The 16,176-nt window shown below is 43.4% G+C and overlaps 2 protein-coding genes across 8 annotated transcripts in view; one reads left to right on the forward strand and one right to left on the reverse strand.

Annotated features, from left to right (window-relative positions):
* Window positions 1-7,192, reverse strand: part of LOC145416433 (uncharacterized) — an 83,820-nt gene extending 76,628 nt beyond the window's left edge. For all 6 annotated transcript variants that reach the window (XM_080285386.1, XM_080285384.1, XM_080285383.1 and 3 more), the window contains exon 1: window positions 7,084-7,192. The gene's annotated coding sequence lies outside the window, so the exon portion shown is untranslated. The remainder of the gene's footprint in view (window positions 1-7,083) is intronic.
* Window positions 7,193-14,331: 7,139 nt separating this feature from the next.
* LOC145416435 (spondin-1-like) overlaps window positions 14,332-16,176 on the forward strand; it is a 186,973-nt gene continuing 185,128 nt past the window's right edge. For both annotated transcript variants that reach the window (XM_080285388.1, XM_080285389.1), the window contains exon 1: window positions 14,332-14,463. The gene's annotated coding sequence lies outside the window, so the exon portion shown is untranslated. The remainder of the gene's footprint in view (window positions 14,464-16,176) is intronic.

The following is a 16,176-nucleotide window of genomic DNA, read 5'->3' on the forward strand; positions in this document are numbered from 1 at the left end:
TGTGGATATGGATGTGATAGGAAGCGTTATGAGGAACACACTGAGGTGGTTTGGCCATGTGGAGAGGATGGAGGGAGAAAGACTGACAAAGAGAGTGTATGTGAGTGAGGTGGAGGGGGGAAGAGGGAGGGGCAGGCTGAGGATGAGATGGAGGGATGGGGTGGAGAGGTATATGAGAGAGGGGGGTGTGAGTTGGGAGCAGGGCAGTGAAATGGCGGGGGACAGGGCGACTTGGAGGCGATTTGTTTGTGGCCACCCCAAACGGGATTGAGGCGTCTGGCGATAGATAGATAGAATACCAAGACTTACACTGGGCACTCAAGAATTATGCTGTACCCTCAAACAAACATCTCTTGCATAAGCAGTACCAATTCCTGCTATAACTGTGGTTAATTTATATATAAAGGCTTATTTTGATACTGGTACCACAAACAAAACATTCTGCTGCATTAAACACCTATCTACGATTAATGAAAACCATAAATGAACTGCTACAAATACGAGGTCTGTTCAGAAAGTATCTGACCTTAGGCTCAAAAAAAATGAACAGCTAACCTGTTGAGCTAGAACATTAGTCCCCCTCAAAGCAGGCCCCTTCTGACTTGATAACACGTAGCCCAGCATTCTTTCCACTGCCTGAAACATTTTTCACAGTCGGTTCTTGGTATCTGAGGCTGCAGGTGCTTCAATGCATTCGTCATTACCTCTTCTCTCGTCTCAAATCGGGAACCCTTCAGCTGAGTTTTGAAGTCTGGGATTTACCAAAAATCGCAGGGAGCCATGTCTGGTGAGTAGGAAGCCTGCCAGACCAACGGGATGTTATGCTTCGTCAAAAATTCTTTAATCAGCCAAGAAGAATGGGCAGGGGCACTGACATGGTGCAGCTTCACACCTGTCGCATTCCAAAGGTCTGGTCTCTTTCGCCGAACTGCATCATGAAGACAATGGATAACGATGAGGCAGAAATGTCTGTTGACAGTCTGACCTGGTGCATATTTGTGATGCACAACACCAAGGTAGTCAAAAACAAAAATGTCAATGTGCAAGTGCATTTCGCCTTGCTGCAGACCTGTCATGCTTTTTTCGTCCAAGGCAACCATGCATGCTTCCACTGGTATGACTGTGTTTTAGTTTCTGGGTCATACCTGTACACCCAAGTCTCATCTCCAGTGATAACGGTCTTCAAAAAGCCTGGATCACAGTGATAACAGTCTTTAAAAAGCCTGGATCACAAATTGCCCACTCTAACATGCCTTGAGCAACATTCATCTGAGACAAGAGATCATGACAAATGCAATGAAGCACCAGCAGATGTCAAAAATTTACTTTCAAAAATGTTTCAGGCAGTGGAAAGAACGTTGGGCTACATGTGTCAAGTCAGAAGGGGCCTATGGTATTTTGACGGGGATTAGTGTCCTAGCTCAACAGATTAGCTATTTATTTTTTTCAAGCCTATGGTCGGATACTTTCTGAACAGACCTCATACAATGCAAGACAGGCTGTGAACTCTCTACTTACAATGAACACTCATTTTGCACAGCCAATGCATAAAAAAAAAAATTAAATGCATAACATGAGTTGCACATAATGCTCAATAAGAACACCGTTTTTATTTTTATTCAGTTTTCACAGACTTCACTCAAATGTTGTTACTACAGAGCTCAAAACCTAATCAAAGTTGTTCACTGCAATGTGTAAAACATGTTTAGGATAATTAGCATGTTTTGCTCTGGTGTGGTGGTTTGGTAGCCTGAGGTACAGACACTCTTCACATATTTCACTTTGCTGTTGTCACTTTAGGGGTCAATAAATTCTTTTACATGACAAAAACAATCTGCATGCCAGCAGAGGCACATAAACCTTGGATGGGATCAAACAAATTAAACTGGGGAAGAGTTTTACACTACCCTGTAAACCATGTTTTCTGCTGAAAGAACCTACAAAAATTGGGGATCAATAGCATTTACAAATGGCTGTACATGATTAGATTTTGTTTCTTGTGCAAATTATAAGAACAGAGTCCTTAATATTCCATTTTAGCTAAACTTCTTATGTATGACATAGTTATCGACCTGACTAAAAATGAGGTTCTACATGGAGATATCTGGGCTAGGGGATTAAGCAAGAAAATTATAAAATGGCTCACATCACATGAAGATCTGCCACTGAGTGAAAGAACCTACACATGCTAGTAGGATCAATGGCCTCTAAAAGTATATGTACAGTAATCTTATAATGTAATGCTCACATAATTTTATTCTCTTATGCTGGTATATTAATCAGGCTAAGGCCAAAGAATTTCATTCGTAAGAATGAGTCACTGGAGCTTCAAAGTTAATACTGCTATCATTAACACCTTCCCTGATGATGTATCTTAGCCTATCTTGCTTTTGCTATCATCAGACAATTCTATTTTGCTTAGATGAGACTGCTCTTAATGGAGGGGTTAGACACGGTATAGCCTTTAATAGTCCCTTGACCATTGGAAGTCCTTCTTAACTTTCCTAAAACAATCTGGTGGTGGTATGAATCAGACAGAAAATATATCACCGCTGAGATGGGGTTAACTCTCTCATGGTCAACACAACTCTGGCACAGCACCAGATGATTTTATGCAGCTGAGCGAAGTATAAAAAGAAAAAAAAAAAATATATATATCAGCCAAAGACTAAAGTTTCTATTTCTGTGGTTGGCTGCTTGGCAGCAAATACTTTTTGTTCTTAGCCGATTTCTTTCCCCAGAAAACTACTGTATTTTATTGCCATAGGTAAAACATCACAAGCTCCCTAATCATTTGGTCTGCATCATAAGCTTAAAAATTAAACTAACAAGAAAAGATAACGATTATCAAACATTTTTACAGTCTTCATAATGAACAAGTGCAGAAGTAGCTACAAAAAAGATGCAGGACTACTGTATACTGATCTTTCCTACAGTGAAGAAACACTATAGCACTGCAACAGAATGATGCTACCTGCATGTGAAAATCTCCCTTATAATCACATGGGATGAACAACAATAAAGCTGCTCTCAGTGCCAATGAGAATACCTCTTGAGAAATAAATAATGATATAAAACTAAAAACTGAGGCAACAGAAGTCAAATTATTCATGCAATCCTCACATCATCAGAAACACTTATACAGTACATGGATGAAAGAGAATTACTGCACTTTTGGACAGCCTCACTCCTCACTTGTGCTAGTTAGTTTAGGTCACTTGATAGGTTTCATTAGTGATGTTACTTTAGGAATAATATTTACCACATTACACAACTGGAATTGAAGTATTTTGGAGTGTTTACTATTTATTGCATTATCTGTTTGGATTATGTTTATAAAACCATAACACCAGATTTTTTTTCTTTACGCCATGTACAGTAATTATATTGGCATATGCTCCACAGGCAGGATTGGATGAAGCAAAGAAAGATAGATTTTGGGATGATTTAATATGTGCAGTAGGTGGTAAGCAGGATGATGAGATAGTGGTTTTGGAAGGGGACTTAAAGGGACATGTAGGTGAAGCAGCACAAGGTTATGAAGGAGTATATGGGGGACGTGCATATGATATAAGGAATGCGGAAGGGGAAAGGATACTCGAGTCTGGGGAGACAACGGACATGATTGTGTGCAACATATAGTTTAGGAAAAGAAAGAGTAAGTTAATTATGTATAAGTCTGGGGGAAATAGCACTCAGATAGATTATTTTCTGGTTTGGAGGGCTGATAAGAGGTTAGTGAGGGATGTTAAAGTTATAGGAAGTGAGGAGTGTGTGCAGCAGCACAAACTATTGATTTGTGATAAGGTCCTTAAAGAACAAGTGATCAAAAAGAGGACTTCCATACCTAGGAGGAAAATATGGAAGCTGAAAAACCAAGTAGTAAGGGATGCCTTCTATAGCGAGATGAGGAGAGTGGTGGCTGAACGGAGAGCTGTAGACAAGGCATTAATGAATAGGACAGAGCACTCAGGAACAATCTATTGAGAGTTAATGATGTAACATGCGGTTGGACAAGAGGAACACCAAGACATAAAGTAACTTGGTGGTGGGATGAGGGTGTAGAAGCTGCAGTTAAGGAGAAAAGATGGCTTTTCCAGGAATGGAAGAAGGGTGGTAGCAAGGAGGAATACTTGGCTGCCAAACGTAGGGCTAGAAGAGAGGTATACAGGGCGAAGTCTGAGTCACAGAGACTTTTACTTGATAACCTAAATCATGGGGAGAGGAAAAATAACTTAAAGTGGCAAGTCAGATGAGGAGGGATAATCAGGATATTATAGGTGAGCAGTGTGTGAAGAATGATGAAGGAAGGGTAGTGGTGAACAGTGAGGATATTAAAGATGCATGGAGAAAGCATTATAGCCAGTTGTTGAATGAGGAGTTTGACTGGGATAGGGAAGGTTTGGAGCCAGCAGATCCAATGTTTGACCCTTGGCCTTTGATTGATGCTGCTACTGTGAGTGAGGCAATAGATAAGATGAAGGTGGGAAAGGCAGCAGGTGTGTCTGGGTTGACTGCCAAAATGCTGAGGGCCTCACTAGATACAGGGCTGCGGTTAGTCACTGACCTGATAAATATGATTATTTATGAGTGTGTTGTCCCAGATGACTGGCTGAAGAGGTCATTGTAAATGTGTCTAAAGGGAAGGGTGATGCCCTGGAATGAGGAAATTATAGAGGTATAAAGCTTTTAGATCAGATAATGAAGGTAATGGAGAGAGTTTTAGAAGGTATGATTAGAGAAAGAGTGAATATTGATGAGATGCAGTTTGGGTTTATGCCAGGTAGGGGAACCACTGATGCCATATTCATTGTTCAACAGCTTCAGGAAAAATATATTGGTAGGAGAAGGGATCTGTATTTTATTTTTGTTGATTTGGAAAAGGCCTTTGACAGAATCCCTAGAGAGGTGGTGAAGTGGGCAATGAGAAAGCTTGGCTTGGAGGAGTGGCTGGTTAGGGTGGTTATGGTTATGTATGTGGGTGCTCGCACCCCAGTAAGAGTGAATGAAGATTTGAGTGATGAGTTTTCCGTGAATGTTGGTGTGCATCAGGGGTCAGTTTTGAGTCCCATGTTGTTTATCATGGTAATGAAGCCCTCTCACGTGACTTTAGAACAGACTCCCGTGGGAGATGAATGCTGATGATTTGGTGTTGATTGCAGAGAATGACAGGGAGGTGGAGGAAAGGTTTAGGAAGTGGAGAAATGGTATGGGGCACAAGGGCTTAAGGGCAAATGCAGATAAAACAAAAGTGATGATATCTAGGGTTGGTGGCGGTACTGTCAAAGACGAGGGAGAGTGGCCATGTGCAGTTTGCCAAAAGGACGTGGGAAGTAATTCCATCTTGTGCGGTGTTTGTGATAAATGAGTGCACAAGAGATGTAGTGGTATCAGAGGTAGACTGCGAGATAATGCTGATTTTATGTGTACGGCGTGTCGGGGAGAGCAAGTGGAGATTGTCAGGCGTGAAGGATTGAACTTGCTCGTGAATCTCTTGGGAGTGTGGAAGAGTTTTGTTATTTGGGAGACATGTTGTGTGCTGGAGGTGGGGCTGGAGCTAGAGCTCTGTGGCTAGGGTGAGAAGTAGTTGAAAGAAGTTCAGGGAGCTCTTGCCTCTCCTGACACTGAGAGAACTCTCCCTATGTGCTAAGGGGTCATTGTATGCAGCATGTGTTAGGAATGTAATGCTGTATGGTAGTGAGACCTGAGCAGAAAAAGGAGGAGGATATTCGCCGGCTCAGACATACAGAAATGACAATGATTAGGTGGATGTGTAGTGCGTCCCTGCGTGGAAGGTCTGGGGGGGCTGGGTTTATGATGGAAGAGTTGAGAGGTATGATGGGATGTGAGTATATTGGTGCTGTGATGAGGAGAGGTAGACTGAGATGGTTTGGACATGTGGAGAGGATGGGGGATGATAATTGGGTGAGGAAGGTGAGAAGAGTTAATGTTGGGGGTGGGGTTATGAGGGGTAGACCGAGAAAGACACGGGACGAGGTCATTAAGTGTGACCTCAGGGTTAAGGGACTGAACAGGAGGCTGCAATGGATCGTGCAGCATGGAGAGCCGCCATTAGGTGGCCAAAGCTGATGCATGAAAGCATGTTGGAGCCTTTAAAAATGAAACGAAACGATGTCGGCATTGCTCCTGGGTAGAGGACTTAGGTTTGGAGCACATAGCACTTTATAACCGGATGCCCTTCCTGATGTCTACCAATAACCCTTGGGTGGACTAGAACCTCCAACCCTTTGGCCAGAGTGAAGTGCTCTAACCCATGGCTGCTAAGCAGAAGCAATGTCACAGAAGAGAGTTAAGACTGTGCAAGGAATTAAAAATATTTTTTCTTAGGAATCCAGAGGTTTTGTACCATTTACCATACTGTACTTTTCTTCTAAGATACTTCTGTTAAAAATGTCCCCCCTGGGTTGCTAATGACCCCCAGGTAAATAAGTTACCTGCAATGAAGGTAGGATTAATCTTTCTACAGCTAGATACCCAAAGCCCGTAAGGGATGTAAATGCCACAGAAGATGTTAGCCAATGTTGCTATATAAACAAAACACACTTCAAAATGCTTGAATTCCAGCTATGGCCTCTGCTAAATCTTTCCCTATTTTAGTCAGGTTTCTAAAATAGGAAAACAATTTAGCTACAGAAACCACAACTGAAAATCACAGATTATGAAGCATTTTAAATTACATAAAGACAGGTTTGGTTAGGAGGAGCATCAAAATAACCTCGACTGTCCAAAACCGCAAATTAACCAATAAAAAGTCCAGTAAGTTAAGTACCTAACCATTATTACACCTGTGCCTTCAAACACAGCAAAGCACTGTACACAAAACAACCCACAACCTGAAGGCGACTAAACTGGCTTATAGTTTCCTCACAATTTCAAAACCAACCTTCCTTTGCAATATGAGGGTATATTATAATTTACTTACCCCCATTCTGTGTAGGGAGGTCACGCCAATAGAAAAAAAAACAAGAGGGTGGGAGGGATGCTGAACCCTCTCTTACTTAATCAATAAAAAGCAAGGAACGCAGATGTACTTCAGGACACAGAAAAGAATTATCTATTTACCTTATTTCACGTGTCTGCTAAGGTCCCTGGCTCGACACACCTGCTCAGCCACAAACAATTGGTAAAAACATAACAAACACAGGCAAGCTTCACTGGCAGGTATCAAGCCGCCGGGTTAAACTAATACTCCGGAGAAAAAATTACACATATTGCAACAATTATATACTTAAAAACCAAATACTGGGTAATATTCAATCTTTTTATGGCCTAATGAAGAATTTATGGCAAAAAATACAATATACTTTTGCCTGCCCTCTCTACAATGTACCCACCCAGGCTGAACTCGTGAATTTCCACGGGAATCCTTGCACGTATCACATCCATCCAGAACGTACTGTACGGAGCTCCAGATGAACATTTTCTGTTTTAATGTACAACAGTTTCTCACATAATGCTGTCCAATCATGCTGCTACATGATATCAATGTTGTCTACAGTACTATTTATATGAATGTTATTTACAATACAGTCAGAAAACTACCTACTACCTGTATTTAATGTACAATTAAGGCACTTATGACTAATATTCCTGACATATTTATCAACTACTAGTAACTTGTTCTTTCAACACTGACATTTCCTGTATTTTATACAGGTGCATTCTGAGGTATGATAAAAGGTCCTTAGAAAATACCCAAACAAACCCATATTTTCTCCTTGTGACCTATCAACCAAATTCGACATTATATTTATGACTGTCGACATGCCTCCCGGAAATAACCGAATTCCAATAGTACAACAAACGTAAATGGCTAAAATATGTACATGCAACAACAGACGTATTAAAAATATTCATACCTGTCCGTTTTCTCTCACAGTTAAAACAGTAACCAAAACGTTTCCTTAGAATGAAAAAATAAGAAGGGTCGACTGCAGCCTGGGTACACAAGACCAGAGGGTATGTGATGGGAGGGTAGGCGGATGTGGCCCAAGTAAGGAAGGCGAAAGAAGAATGGTGTTGGCGAGATAAGCGACTGGTGAAGTAGCGATGGGAAGTGTGAGATGGGGTGGTACAGGGGAGGGAGGGCAAGTCCGTGAGGAACTGGGAGGCAGGCTGGTGTGAGGCAGTGAAGACGGGTAAGGCAGACATTGCATAGGCAGGTGAGACAGAATTGGGCCTGGCTGATGAGGTCGAGTGGTAGAGAGGAGACGAAGGAGGCCTAGAAGGTAGAATTTTGAGAGATACAGAGAGGCCTTCATACCAGGGTGCCGGCAATCAGCGTGCCCTGGAGAGAAAGAATGTGTGTGTGTGTGGGGGGGGGTTGATTGCATGGAGGATGTGGGTGTGCCCATGTGGCCGACCCATATGGAGCAAGAATGTCATTGTGCGGTGCCTGTGTGCATGAAATGCATGCACAGAGAAGGTTGTTGAGGCAGGTGCTGGGGAAGGTTGATGGGTGAGGTAATGTAAGACTAGGTTTACGAGGTTCATGAATGGAAAGGAAGTCCCACAAGGTGGAGGTGAACCAGACCCTATCTGACAGGTGGAGAGGGGCCAGATTTAAAGTACCGGTACACCACTCCCAGAGTCAGCATCTTCTATAGAAAAGACTTTGTTCGGACTATTTCATCAATGCAACCCAGTGGCGGCACAGCAAACGGCACCCCAGTGTTCCAAAAAGCATGGTACGGTGTAGGAGTATAGCTGGCAATGAGCACTCCATGTTGTTGAAGCCAGCATGGTGTGGTGGTTCCAGTGTTTTGGCACACCTTGGAATATGTGGTGCACACCTGTCCATACACGAGTTGTGGTGGGTGTGGGTATGGCTGTGTGGGATCGTGTAGGTACCTTCTAGAGGATCCATCTGTCTACATGAAGTCCTCGTGAAGGGTGTGGGTGCGGCCCGCCACGTCCCACTTAGCCTGATCTGGAGTAGAGAGACATATTCCTGGGTAAAACAACATGCTTTATGATCACCTTCAACCCTACGAAAGCTAGAATAAAGGCTGACTTCCTCTGTGACCCTGACCTATGACCTGTTATAAAAAGTTAAGAACGCGTCACAGTCCAGCTTAGCAATAATTGTTGGGGATCTTAACCTGCCAAGGATAGACTGGCGAAATCTATCAGAGGAATTTCACAAGGCCGTACAGGATCATTTCCTTTACCAGCATAGCAGGGAGCCCATCAGAGGTAATAACATGATAGATTTGGTTTTATCTAATACAAAAATACCGGTAATTATCTGAAATACAACGATGTTATTCGGACATATTGCATTCAGCCAATCATCACCGACCTTTCGAGTGCATCTTCACCTCGATAAACTAAATAAATAAATAAATGAGTACAGTAATGTAATTGCTGCCCCATCCATTGAGAGTTTCAAGCATAGGCTAGAAAAGCATATGACAAATGAGGGTTGGGTATTAAAAAAAAAAAATGGCATAACCAGCACTAATTCACTCTTATTCCTTTTCAGGTTACACTATGATGGTCTCTTTCTCTCCTTTCACACTTTCCTATAAAATGTCCACGCCAGTTTTTCTATACTGCGTGGTGTTCCTTCTGACTTTTCCTGCCGGCTCAGCTGGAGGGCTTAGAGGGCGGGGGAAAGCCTTCTTTGCTATCTTTGTCTCATTCTAATAGTTCAGTTAGTCTTCTCGAAGCTGCCTCGCGTGGGCCAACCAGCCTACTGAAGTTATCCTCTCTTCTTATGTAACCCTTTGCCTGACCCTCAACCCTTCCACTAAATCTAGTTGGAATCGGGTCTAATCTGTTCGAGCTATACCACACACACACACACACACACACACACACACACACACACACACACACACACACACACACAGAAACTCAGCGAAACGATACATCCGTCGCATTACCGCACGAGTGAAAAAAAAAAAAAGAAGAAGAAGAAGAAGAAGATGAAGAAGAAAGGTTGTGGGAGAGAAGGGTGGGGGGGAGCGGAGGAGAGCAGGGGATTGGGGTGCAGAAGAGGGGAAGGGGGGGAGCAGGGGGGGCACAGGAAGGAACAGGGGGTGGGGGGTCCTCCTTCTCAATTCCCCCAAACAATTTCTCTGCCTTTCATCTATGTCTCGTTGAATAGAGTCTTCCTGTATTCCCTCGCGATTTAAAACTGTGATTCCTCCTCTTCAATCACACCAGGTATTTTTATCTTTCCTTTACCTTTTACATTTATTATATCTATATATTTTTTCACTCCTACCTGGCCTACACCTGCCGTCTCTCCATCAGGTATATTAAATCGTGAGAAGGTATTAACGCTAGAATATGTTTTTATACTCTTTTCGCTCTCTCTCCATATTCAGTGCTGAGTTATAAAGGGTTAACACTAGAATATATTGTTAGTCACGAAGAAGTGCTATGGATAGGATGCAGAGCTGTAGTATTGTATTTTTCCGCCACTGAGCTTCGTGAAATAAGCTACAGAAGGACGAAAATCTGGGCCAATTTATAATGAAAGGAGTACAGACGATTAAAGAGAAAGAGAGAGAGAGAGAGAGAGAGAGAATCCTCTAAAAAAAAATCCTGTTAAAATGGGAATGACAAGGAAAAGTTTTGGGTCCGTATTAGAAGTTGCATTGTAAGGTTCGTTGCTCCTTTCTCTTAGCGATTTATTATTATTATTATTATTATTATTATTATTATTATTATTATCATCATTATTATTATCCATCCACTCACTCATTGTAGTGCTGCTCTCGGGTGTCTGCCCTTTCCTTTCCATCCTTCTTTCCTTCCATTCTCTTCTGTCGTTCTTTCCTTCATTCTTTCCTTGTCCTTCTGCCTACGGGTGACTTTACACTCCCTCTTCTGTCTTTCTTTCCTTCATTCTTTCCACTTCCTTCAGCCTGTGGGTGACTCTACACTGAGTGACAAGCCAAATGGTTTCCTTTGCACCAGGAAACAATTTACTACGCTGGGTGGTAACCATATAACCAAATTTTGGCGCCTGGTGGTTTAGTGGGTAATTATTGCGCTCCAGTCGGATTGAGCCGGTGAAGGTTTATATCCAAGGGGTGGTTGGGGTTGATTGCTCATGTAATGCCATTCAGGGATGAGTGAGGCTGGTCACTCTCATCTTAAATGTCGGGACCAACTGCCTGGCCCCGGGCTCCTAAGCTCCTCGTGGGGCGATGTAGGATTGGATGATGGATGGATGGATAGATTATTATTATTATCATTATTATTATTATTATTATTATTATTATTATTATTATTATTATTATTATCATGAATACTGTACTTAGTTGTTCCTTGCACTTAATGTACGGGGTGTGCTGTTTTAATATCAACACAGGTGGCATCAACAACATAAACAGGTGGCATCAATAAACAGGTGGCATAAACAGCTGGCATCAATAAACAGGTTGCATCAATAAACAGCTGGCATAAACAGCTGGCATCAATAAACAGCTGGCATCAATAAACAGCTGGCATAAACAGCTGGCATCAATAAACAGCTGACATCAGTGAATAAGTGGCATCAATAATATAAAGGAGGGTGCAAGAGACAGGAAGACAGATGCAAGACAGAGGAAGATAGACGGAGGAAGACAGATGCAAGACAGAGGAAGACAGATGCAAGACAGAGGAAGACAGATGCAAAACAGAGGAAGACAGATGCAAGACAGAGGAAGACAGATGCAAGACAGAGGAAGACAGATGCAAGACAGATGCAAGACAGAGGAAGACAGATGCAAGACAGAGGAAGACAGATGCAAGACAAAGGAAGATAGCTGCAAGACAGAGGAAGACCGTTGCAAGACAGAGGAAGACAGATGCAAGACAGAGGAAGACAGATGCAAGACAGAGGAAGACAGATGCAAGACAGAGGAAGACAGATGCAAGACAGAGGAAGACAGATGCAAGACAGAGGAAGACAGATGCAAGACAGAGGAAGACAGATGCAAGACAGAGGAAGACAGATGCAAGACAGAGGAAGACAGATGCAAGACAGAGGAAGACAGATGCAAGACAGAGGAAGACAGATGCAAGACAGAGGAAGACAGATGCAAGACAGAGGAAGACAGATGCAAGACAGAGGAAGACAGATGCAAGACAGAGGAAGACAGATGCAAGACAGAGGAAGACAGAGGAAGACAGATGCAAGACAGAGGAAGACAGATGCAAGACAGAGGAAGACAGATGCAAGACAGAGGAAGACAGATGCAAGACAGAGGAAGACAGATGCAAGACAGAGGAAGACAGATGCAAGACAGATGTAAGACAGAGGAAGACAGATGCAAGACAGAGGAAGACAGATGCAAGACAGAGGAAGACAGATGCAAGACAGATGCAAGACAGAGGAAGACAGATGCAAGACAGAGGAAGACAGATGCAAGACAGATGCAAACAGAGGAAGACAGATGCAAGACAGAGGAAGACAGATGCAAGACAGAGGAAGACAGATGCAAGGCAGATGCAAGACAGATGCAAGACAGAAGAAGACAGATGCAAGACAGAAGAAGACAGATGCAAGACAGAGGAAGACAGATGCAAGACAGAGGAAGACAGATGCAAGACAGAGGAAGACAGATGCAAGGCAGATGCAAGACAGATGCCAGACAGAAGAAGACAGATGCAAGACAGAAGAAGACAGATGCAAGACAGAAGAAGACAGATGCAAGACAGAGGAAGACAGATGCAAGACAGAGGAAGACAGATGCAAGACAGAGGAAGACAGATGCAAGACAGAGGAAGACAGATGCAAGACAGATGCAAGACAGAAGAAGACAGATGCAAGACAGAGGAAGACAGATGCAAGACAGAGCAAGACAGATGCAAGACAGAGCAAGACAGATGCAAGACAGAGCAAGACAGATGCAAGACAGATGCAAGACAGAGGAAGACAGATGCAAGACAGAGGAAGACAGAGGAAGACAGACGCAAGACAGATGCAAGACAGAGGAAGACAGATGCAAGACAGACGCAAGACAGAGGAAGACAGTTGCAAGACAGAGCAAGACAGCTGCAAGACAGAGCAAGACAGATGCAAGACAGAGGAAGACAGATGCAAGACAGAGGAAGACAGTTATAAGACAGAGGAAGACAGTTGCAAGACAGAGCAAGACAGCTGCAAGACAGAGCAAGACAGATGCAAGACAGAGCAAGACAGATGCAAGACAGAGCAAGACAGTTGCAAGACAGAGCAAGACAGATGCAAGACAGAGCAAGACAGCTGCAAGACAGAGCAAGACAGATGCAAGACAGAGCAAGACAGCTGCAAGACAGAGCAAGACAGATGCAAGACAGAGCAAGACAGATGCAAGACAGAGCAAGACAGATGCAAGACAGAGGAAGACAGTTATAAGACAGAGGAAGACAGTTATAAGACAGAGGAAGACAGTTGCAAAGTTGACCTGTTGCATACATGAAGGACTGAGAATATCACCAAATGCAAACCTATCAACATTAAACACTAGAATTAATAACAGATCTACATTCCTTTTCTTTTTTTATCTGATAGAGAATCGTGACCTGTTTTTCATACACTATCAATGACAAAAGTTTGGTCTAAATCCGTCAAGGGGTTCGGCAGATATCGCGCTCATAAGGATAAACTGCCAAATGACCTTGACCTTTGACCCCTTGACCTCAAGGTCCTAATCAGTTCATCATCGCCTCATACTGCATCACTGACAAAAGTTTGGTGGGAATCCGTCGATGTGTTTGGGAGATGTCGCGTCCACAAAAGTGTTACAGAGACACGGACCCACGCACGTACGCATCCACGGACAGGCCAATCACTTAATGCCTCCTCCACCATAGGCTGGAGGAGGCATAATGGGTGCGTTAAACATTGTGAGTATCATCTATAAAGAGTGAGTGGATGAGTGAGTGTGTTACGTAACGTTGGGCAATGAGAAAGAAGAGGGGAGATATGATGAATTAAGTGTGTGTGTGTGTGTGTGTGTGTGTGTGTGTGTGTGTGTGTGTGTGTGTGTGTGTGTGTGTGTGTGTGTGTGTGTGTGTGTGTGTGTGTGTGTGTGTGTCAGAGAGAGAGAGAGAGAGAGAGAGAATTAAGCAGTGGATAACTAAGCCAGGGTATGGGTGCGGCAGGGCAGGGGTGAGGCAGGGTAAGGGTGAGGCAGGGAAAGGGTGAGGCAGGGTAAGGGTGAGGCAAGGGAAGGGTAGAAGTGAAGCAGGGCAAAGGTAGGGGGTGAGGTAGGATAAGGATAAGACAAGATAAGGTACGGGAGAGGCAGGGATAAGGCAGGGGTGGTGGTTAGGCAGGCAGGCAGCTCACCCGGGCCCAGGCAGAGGCAGTCAGTGTGTGTTATACCGTTGTGGAGGTAGGAGGTTGAGTGTCACCCTCTCAACTCACCCTGCCTCGCTCCTCTGCCTGACTCGATCCCTTCCCTGCCTAACCCCTGCCTTCCCCTGCCTCACCCCGGCACACCCACACACAAGTTGGTGAGTGTTAACAGGCGTTTGTGTTTGGCTGGAGACTTCTTTGGTCTGTTTTGAGTGTTTGTGTGTGTATGACAGAGGTGTGTGTGTGTGTGTGTGTGTGTGTGTGTGTGTGTGTGTGTGTGTGTGTGTGTGTGTGTGTGTGTGTGTGTGTGTGTGTGTGTGTGTGTGTGTGTGTGTGTGTGTGTGTGTGTGTGTGTGTGTGTGTGTGTGTGTGTGTGTGCCATATTTATATAATTATATGCTTGTGTATGCGTATATGTAGTCATTTATATCTGTGTACATGTGTGTATGTTTAGAGTTGTGTTTATGTATGTGTATGTATGTGTGTATAATTATCGTTGTGGTTATGTATGTGTGTGTGCGTATGTATGTGTATGTTTATTGTTTATGTATGTATGATTGTTTATGTTAATTGTGTTAATGTGTATGTATGAATGTGTACGTGTCTAATGCGTGTGTGCTAAAATGTTCACACAAAAACTATACGCACATGTGTTTATATCTGCCATGTGTCTGTTTATCTGCCTGCTGTGTACGGATGTCTGTGTACGTAAATGCATGTACGTATAAATGGAATCATGTAAATCTTCTTACACCTACATACATGTGCGTAAGGACTGACTTAACCCTTTCAACCCGACGACGTTCTTATTTTTTGAGAGAGAGAGAGAGAGAGAGAGAGAGAGTTTTGTATAAGAGTAAGTGTATGTCAGACTACTCTATCCAAGGTTTGACTGTCTTCGGTACCTCTCTCTCTCTCTCTCTCTCTCTCTCTCTCAAACTATTTTCGTTCAGCGTGAATGGTACGATTGTAATTATGTCCCTAGAGCCTTTCACATTCCCCAAGGCAACTCTCTCTCTCTCTCTCTCTCTCTCTCTCTCTCTCTCTCTCTCTCACACACACACACACACACACACACACACACACACACACACACACACAGCCACACACATACACACAACCACTTAACCACTCACTCAACCACTCCAACGCTCTCGTTCAAACTTCCCCCCCCCTCTCTCTCTCTCTCTCAGCCTTATTCCTACCTTTGCCTTCACTGCGCCTGTTTTCATTCGACAGGACTGGGCAACTCACATATGAAAATCACTGAGCTATAATTTTAAGACAGGTGTGAGTCTCCTTGGTTACTAGTCAAATCTACCTTCCCATCTGAGGCAGGTGACTCTCCTTGGTTACAAGTCAAATCTACCTTCCCATCTGAGGCAGGTATGAGTCTCCTTGGTTACTAGTCAAATCTATATTCCAATCTGAAGCATGTATGAGTCTCCTTGGTTACTAGTCAAATCTACCTTCCAATCAGAGGCAGGTGTGAGTCTTCTTGGTTACTAGTCAAATCTACTTTCCAATCAGAGGCAGGTGTGTCTCCTTGGTTACTAGTCAAATCTACCTTCCAATCAGAGGCAGGTGTGTCTCCTTGGTTACTAGTCAAATCTTTATTCCAATCTGAAGGTGTGAGTCTCCTTGGTTACTAGTTAAATCTACCTTCCCATCTGAGGCAAGTGTGAGTCTCCTTGGTTCCCATCAGAGGCAGGTGTGAGTCTCCTTGGTTACTAGTCAAACTTTTATCTTCCAATCTGAGTACACCTGGCCACCACCTGGATTGATATGGGTTACGGATACGGAAGCTCGCTAACACCTCTTCCTTTGCGATTTATTTTTGGATATGGCTGGTTAATATCCTTTTGTACGTT

The sequence above is a fragment of the Coenobita brevimanus genome, chromosome 106 (assembly GCF_032717465.1).
Source record: "Coenobita brevimanus isolate Jiangsu-jjx chromosome 106, ASM3271746v2, whole genome shotgun sequence".
In the NCBI taxonomy this organism is placed as follows: domain Eukaryota; kingdom Metazoa; phylum Arthropoda; class Malacostraca; order Decapoda; family Coenobitidae; genus Coenobita; species Coenobita brevimanus.